Genomic DNA, 7933 nt, shown 5'->3' on the forward strand with positions numbered 1-7933 from the left:
CGACTTACAGCGGCACACGTTGTGTCTTAAAGAGTCCTTGTAGCTTGCTACGACTCGGGCACGCTTCGTATGTCAGGTGCACTGCCTTGCACTTGATGTCTACTGTAAAATCGAGCCCGTGCGATCCTGTCCACGAAAATATCGGACGAAATCTTTCTCATGAGTTTGTTCTGGCTTCTTTCGTAAGCCTCATCCTTTGTTTTGTTGATTATGGTAATTCAAGTTGCTTCGATGTCAAGTGGTGATTTCAGATCTTTCCTAATCTGTGTTCTCATATTTTTATGGGAATGCAAATTCTTGCTCAACTAGAGTCGCCATATCAATTCTTTTTCAACCGATGTGTTTCTCTCCAAGTGAATTCAACCCTCTCCAATTTGCAAGATCTTTTTCTCATTTATTCCGGAGTTCATCTCATCTAGCCCAAGTTGTCTTTGTTTTCCCCCACCCTCCCACCCTTTTCTCAGTGATTCAATTTCCATCCAAGAGCTTCTTTTCATTGTGCTTCCGCTATGTGTTCTTTTCTCTCTTATCCGGTGATTCGTTGTGAAGATTCTCAGGAGCTTCGTGTTCATCTTTGTTCATCCTGTCATCCTTACCGGTGAATTTAATTTGGCTATCCGTGTTCATCATATCCTAATTATCCTTGTAATTCTTTTTCATGTTGGAGATTCTTTCAGGCTATCTTGGTTATTCATTCCTCTCTTTTCATCCGGAGTGCTGAAGATATCTCTGAGTTTCGAGTTTTCAATTCTTTTAATTATTTCGAGGTTCTCAACCTCATCTAGTTTTCATTTGTACCGGTGCAATATCTCTCGTCTAGTAATCTTTTCTAACGGTGATTTTCTTTGAGTGGGCCCATAACCCACAGGTTCTTCCCAGGATCCTACCTGGCTCTTTAATCTTTTCCGGAGGTCCTTAATTCTTTTCAACTATGACGTAAGTGTGATTTTCATCAGTCATATTCATTCTTCAAGATTAATTGGAGTTAATTCTCATATTTGGCTCAACCTTTCATTCTTCCTTATTCCGGAGTGTCTCAGTTTTTCTTGGTGTTGTTTTCGTCATCATTCTCAGCTTGCAATTTGGAGGAGTGTTTCTCTCAATCTTGGTTCATTCTCTTGGATATTCGTCATTTCAACTTTGTGCTACCATATTAGTTGTTATCAATCATGTGTATTCGTTTCTCGCTACCCGGTGCATTTCTGAGTTGTTTTTATTTCTCGTTCCTCCGAAGGCCATCATTTTAGAAGATTCTTCGTTCTCAGCTTTCAGCTTTCGTCCTCAATTCTTCTCAATTGTGTGTATTCGTTCGTCTCTCGATTATCCGGTGCCTTGTTCAAGTTTTCTCTCAGGTGGCTCATGATCTCTTCATTCTCATGTATCTCCATGGATTCATGGTGTTTCCATTCATTTGTGAATTCTTACCGGTGCTTCCTTCAATTAGGCCTCAAGTGGTGCTTATCTCTATGCCTCTTCAAGATCATTTCAAGAAGAATAAGTGGTATGCTAAATCCGTTGCTTGTCATCAATTAAACTTGATGAAGGATAAGCATAACATAATTCTTATTCTTGTTCTTCCGGAGCGGCGCATGATATCAATTCTTTTCTCAAGTATCCGTTCTCTTGCATTTTCAAGTGCATTTGTTCTTCCTTGTTCCTTTGAGGTGGTATTATAGCCTTCTTATTAGTGTAGGAGCCTCGAAGAGTTTTCCTCTCAAGAATGAGATAATTAAAACCACCAATTCTATGATCATGAGATATTTCAACCCATGATTTCTTCATTGAGTTATCTTGGTTTGGATTTCACCTAAAGCTTTTCCTAGGGATTGTGCTATCTTGGTGCTTGCCATTAATACGAGTTCTCAACATATCCTCTTGGTGTAAGAAGTTTTGATTCTTGTTGCTCCCAGTCTATCATTGTTTCTTTTAGTGGTTGTTTGTCACCTCATATTTGTTGAGATGATTTTCATAAGCCCACTACTTTCTTGTTCTTTTCGTTGTTGGTTTTCCAACCACTACGTCAATTCTCTTGTTCCGGAGGCTCTCCAATTCTATTGTGATGATAGTTGGCATTCTTTCTTCATTCTCTTCTTCCGCTTGAGTTAGTTCCTATTCTATTGTTCCGGAGGCTTTGTGTTGTTGCTCTTTTGGGGCTATTAAGTTGTTCTATCAAGATCATGGTTCCCTTGCTCCATTTAGTTGTTTGTCATGTATATTGTCTATTTCTTCCTTCTCATCGAATTTTTTGTCCCTTTTTTCTACCGAAGTGCTGCCGAATTTTTCCGTGAATCTTGCTTCTTTCTTTTATCATTCCTCATCGCCTTGCAACCTTCAAGGATCGTTGGTTTCACTCATTTGTCAAAGAAGCGACTAAGTTTTTACCTCTTGTTCTTTGTCATCCTCTCCCCCTTTCATTCTTGGATCTCGGGGCGAGATCCCCTTGTAGTGTAGGAGAGTTGTGATAGCCCGATGCCGACGTTCGAGAAGATTACCTTTTCTTTCCGTTTTCGTCGTGTGGGTATTTTCTTTTGTCGCATCGTCATCGCATCATTCGCATCATCTGCATTGCATCGGCATCTCCGTGCCGCCAGTTTTCAAAACTTGCATCCGTGTTAGTTGCCGGTTCGCGTCGTCGTCCGTTCTGAGCCCGACCGCACACGCACGCGCCCGCGGCACCGTCGTAACCCTGTTTTTAAAGTGTGTTTAAAACTTTCTCTGATCGAGGTGAAACTTGGCACGCGGTCGTGATTAGTTATGGCTAGGCCGCTTGTCGAATTTCGTCGCGATCGGAGTCCGTCTCGTACCCGAACGGTCGACCGTAGCGGCACCGTCTTCGGTTATTCGTCGGACGTCTATCGGTGTTTTAAAATTCGTGCCGCGCCGCCCGTTCTCCCTCTCGTCTCCGGATATCCCCTCTGCACGGCCGCGTACCCATACCCGCGTTCGGAATCGTCCGAATCCGACCCCGCGGTTGGATCCGGAACGCGATTCCGGTTAACCGAGCCCCTCGTTTCTTTATAAATACCCCCTCCTCCTTAATTTTTGGACAGCCTCCTCTCTCCTCCTCGAAATCCGTGCCCTAACCCTAACCCTAGCCGTAGCACTCTGTGTCCCGCAGCCGCCGCCGGCCTGCGAAGCCCGCAGCAGGCCCGCACCAGGCCCGGATCCAGCGCCGCCGCCTCGAGGCCGAGCCTCTTCCCGCAGCTCCTCCCGAGCGAGCTCCAAGCGCCGTCCGGCCGGCCGTCGGAGTGCCGCACCGCCAGCAGGCCCCGCTGACCCATCACCCGCCTGCTCGCCGGAGCCCCGTCGCCCTCGGGCCGCGCCATCCCGGGCTCCCCGAGCCGCTGCCGCCTTCCCCGCGCAGCGCGCCGCCGCGCCAGATCCCGCCGGGAGACTCCCGCGCCTCGGATCCGCCCGGAACCGGCCGCCTGCACCAACCGTCGGAGGCGCCTGCCTCCACCCCGTCGGATCGAGCCGCCGGTCGCCGCCATGGCTCGCGCGCTCGGGCAGAAGAACGGCGAGCGCCAGCGCCTCGCTCTCCCGCTGCGCGCCTAGGCCGCACCAGCTGCTCGCGAGCTAGGCCCCGCGCCGGCCGAGGCCAGTTCGGCCCACCCCCACGCGAGCGCCCGAGCCAGGCCCAGAGCGCCCCAGCGGCCCAGCTCGGCCTCCTCGCAGCCGGCCCGCACCAGCGTCCCTCCACCTCGCCTCTCCTCGGCCCAAGCTGCAAGGCCCAACCCCGGCAGCAAGGTGAGCCCCGCAAGCCCTATCCCTCGCCCCAGGCGTGTATTTGCTATGTTGCGCCCACCAGATTCGGCCCGTTAGAATTTAGGATTTTCCGAATTAGTTGTATTTCAGGTTTTAGCTAAATAGTTAAACGCCCGTAACTTTTAATCCGTAAGTCGGATCGCGATGATTTTTATATGCTTTTCGTGTAGGTTTGTGCGTAGAATCTGTTTATAAAACTTGCATAATTATTTGCTGTAGTTTTACGTGCCGAATGCCTAGTTTAACGTGTTCTCCTATTTTGTTTCGTACCGTATTTATTTTATCTTGTGATCCGGATTGCTTGAGTGCCTTAGATAAAATGCCTATGTTTTAGGGACTATTTTTCCGTGTATTTTAGAACGGACACTCGTATTTTTCCGTGTAGGGAATTGCCGGTAGTTTATTTTCCCGTATTTAGGTTATTTTCCCGTATTTATGTGTGGCATTATATTGTGTTGCAAACCCCACATATTTTATATGTTTCCGGGGTAGAAAAATCCCATGGATTTTTCTGTGCAATTAGTTTTAGCTTTTGAGGAAGTTATTTCGCGAGATATTTTGTCGTGATGCCCTTTTGTTTAATTCATAGGTTTTATTCCGTGCCTCGTTTGAATTAGTTGTCAACTAGAGAGTTGATCTTGTATGTTTTGTGTAGCCCCTGCTATTTTTGGTTGCATTATAAATGCATGTTTAGGTGTTGTTTGCTTGCTCTCAAGTTGCTAGAAATAGTGCTGTTTTAGGGGAGCTGAAATACTTCTAAGTCTGGAATCTGTTATATTTTGTTGTTGTCTTGTCTTGCTTGCATCTTGTGAACTGTAGCTCTTTTGAGGTTGGTCCAATGGAGTAAGTTGCACCCCTTGTGTTTCTCTAGCATTATATAAAGTTTCATGCCATTTGGAGTCTTGTAGCTTAGTTTTTTTCTGCGGTCAATATCGCTTCAGATCGAAAACTGCACTTTCGTGAGGTGTAATTTTCACTAAGTCTGAAATAGTGTGTGGGAAGCCATTTTGTGACTTCTTTCCCTGGTGTTCCTTGCTGCCATGCTAGATGATGTTAGTTGTTTGTAGTAGTGATTCTTGCCCTCTTCCGTGCCATGCCTTGCTTGAGCATATCGGAGTTGTGTAGCCGAAGTTGTGAGGCGTAGAAAATGCTATGTGGCTGTTTTTGGCACATTGTAGTGTTTTCTTGTTTCGCTCGTAGTTTTTGAACCGTAGCTCCGATTGGAGCGTGTCCTACATGAAAATTGCTTAGAATCTCGTGTACTTTCATTTTCTCTTGCTGGTTGTTTATTTTGGAAGTGCTTGTAGCCGTTGTTGCACACATATTGCATTCATGCCATCATATCTTGCGGTGTCCGTATCTTTTATTCCGTAGCTCCGTTGGAGATGTTCCTTATGTGTAGATTGCTTGCCTTGACGCGTAGAATTACGTGAACCTATTTGTTTTGCTGTTTAACAACTAATTAAAGGTGTTAATTCAGATCTGGACAGAATTGTAAATTAACATGTGAGGTCGTTTCGGAGGTGCTGTATGTCATTTCCGACCTCACTTAAAATGCCTAGATAGGTAGTTTTACTTTCGCTTCACCTCTTGCATGTTTGACAACATTAATATTGCCGTGTAGATAACCAGGAGTGAACTAAATAATTAACGTGGAGTTTCGTCAATATGCAACTCGTGCATATTGAACTTCACTTAATGTGTAGTGTTTGGTTGTTGTGATTGTCATGCCTCGCATCATTGAGCCGTTCATGCATCATGTGTGTCTTGCATAGTGTGGTGTATATCGTGTGTTGATGCTTGTTTCCGTTTCCTCCGTATCGATAGAGTTCCGCAAGCGTGTCGGATGTGAGGACCCGTTCGACTACGTCGGTTCGTCTGCTTCACGGAGGCATTCTTCTTCCAAGCAGGATCTCAGGCAAGATGATCATTTCCCTAGATACCATTACTATCATTGCCATGCTAGTTAAATCGTTTCTGTCGTTATGTCTCGTTGCCTACCACATGTTAAATATCAGCCTCTCATCAATGCCATGAAACCTTCAACCTGTTCGACCTAGCAAACCAGTGACTGGCTATGTTACCGCTTGCTTAGCCCTGTGTTAGCGTTGCTAGTGGCAGGTGCAGATGCTTCCATGTGAAAACATGGGTTCCTTGTTATATCACTATATTAATGCTATTTAATTTAATGCACCTATATACTTGGTAAAAGGTGGAAGGCTCGACCTTTCTAGCCTGGTGTTTTATTCCACCTTTGCCCCCTTTAGTTACCGGCTACCAGTGTTATGTTCCATAAATGAGCGCTCCTAACACGATCGGGGTTGTTATGGGGACCCCCTTGATAATTCGTTTTAGATTAAGACTGGTCTGGCAAGGCCCAACTTTGGTACTACATTTGCCTAATAACCTAATAATAATGCATAGGGACCCGCCGGCACCCGCGGACTATTTAATCAACCCCCGGGCCAGTGCTCCTCATGAGTGTTGGTCCCACCTGAGCGATGTCCGGCGCCCCTCTGGTCACCCGGAGGTTTAGCGATCCCGACGTCTAGCTCATCCGTCGTGTCCTGAGAACGAGGTACGCGACTCCTATCGGGATCGTCGACACGTCGGGCGGCCTTGCTGGATTAGTTTTACCTTTGACAAGATATCTTGTGCATCGGGATTCCGGTGATGCTTTGGGTAACCTCAGAGTTGAGGTTTTCCACTAGGGAATCCGACGAGATCGCGAGCTTCGTGATTGAGGATTTCTATGCGGCTTGTGGTAATTTGTGATGGACTAGTTGGAGCACCCCTGCAGGGTTAAATGTTTCGGAAAGCCGTGCCCGCGGTTATGTGGCAACGTGGAAGCTTTGTTTAACACTGGTTCTAGATAACTTGAAGTTAATTAATTAAAATATGCCAACTGTGTGTGTAAACGTGATTGTCTCTTTCGTGAGTTCCTTCTCCGATCGAGGACACGGTGGGGTTATGTCTGACGTAGGTAGGTGTTTAGGATCATTCTTTTGATCATGAGTAGTTCACGTCCGTTACGTAGATCTTCCCCCTCTTATTTCTTGTATTCGTAAGTTAGCCACTAAATATATGCTTAGCCGCTACTGCAACCTCACCACTTAACCATACCTCACCCATTAAGCTTTGCTAGTCTTGATACCTTTGGAAATGAGATTGCTGAGTCCCCTGTGGCTCACAGATTACTACAACACCAGTTGCAGGCACATGTAAAGGTTACTCGACGCGAGCGCGTTGATTGTTCATTTGGAGTTGCTTCTTCTTCTTCTTCTACTTCATTGATCTAGGATGGGTTCCAGGCCGGCAGCCTGGGATAGCAAGGATGGACGTCGTTCTTCTTTTGCCGTTTGTTTTCGTCTGTAGTCGGACCCTGCTCTTACTCTTGATGATTATGTATTGTACTGATGTGACTCTGATGTAGCTTGTGGCGAGTGTAAGCCAACTCTTTATATATCTCTTCTTTTCAGTACATGTACTTGTAACGGTATCCATTCTTGCGACACGACGAGATGCGCTTCTATCCCCGACGAGGCCCTCGTGCCAAATTGAGGATAGGGTCGCATCTTGGGCGTGACACCCACCCTCATGGACATGTTTGTCAAAGAGGGTGAGGGGACTCAGAAGGTGAACAGGAACAAGGTGGACTATGGAAACCTCAAGAAGGGCAAAACCATCCCTACTAACACAGCCGGCAAATTCAATTCCTCTTATGTCTTATGTTGTGCTAGTGATGGGCATGTTTATGCCAGATTTGTTGGTTCCTACGATAAGGATATTGAATGGGCTATCTGGGTTCCTAAGACCCTTGTCTCTAACATGAAAGGACCCATTAAAAAATGGGTACCTAAAACCAAGCCTTGATCTATTGCAGGAGTTTGCTTCCGGTGGGGTGTCATGGTTGCTCGATAGTGGAGCAACAAATCATATGACCGGAAGCAAGGACTTAGTGGTGGATGTGCATCCTTCTCCATCTATGCCCACCCATGTCCAATTCGCCGATGCATCCTCTTCAAAGGTATTGGGATTTGGTAAGGTGGTCGTCTCTCAAGATTTATCTATTGAGAAGGTCATGCTTGTTGAGTCACTTGCCTACAATTTACTTTCGGTTCGTCAACTCGCAATTATGGGTTTTTCGACATTCTTTAATCTTGATACT

This window comes from Hordeum vulgare, chromosome 5H (assembly GCF_904849725.1).
Source record: "Hordeum vulgare subsp. vulgare chromosome 5H, MorexV3_pseudomolecules_assembly, whole genome shotgun sequence".
Lineage (NCBI taxonomy): Eukaryota > Viridiplantae > Streptophyta > Magnoliopsida > Poales > Poaceae > Hordeum > Hordeum vulgare.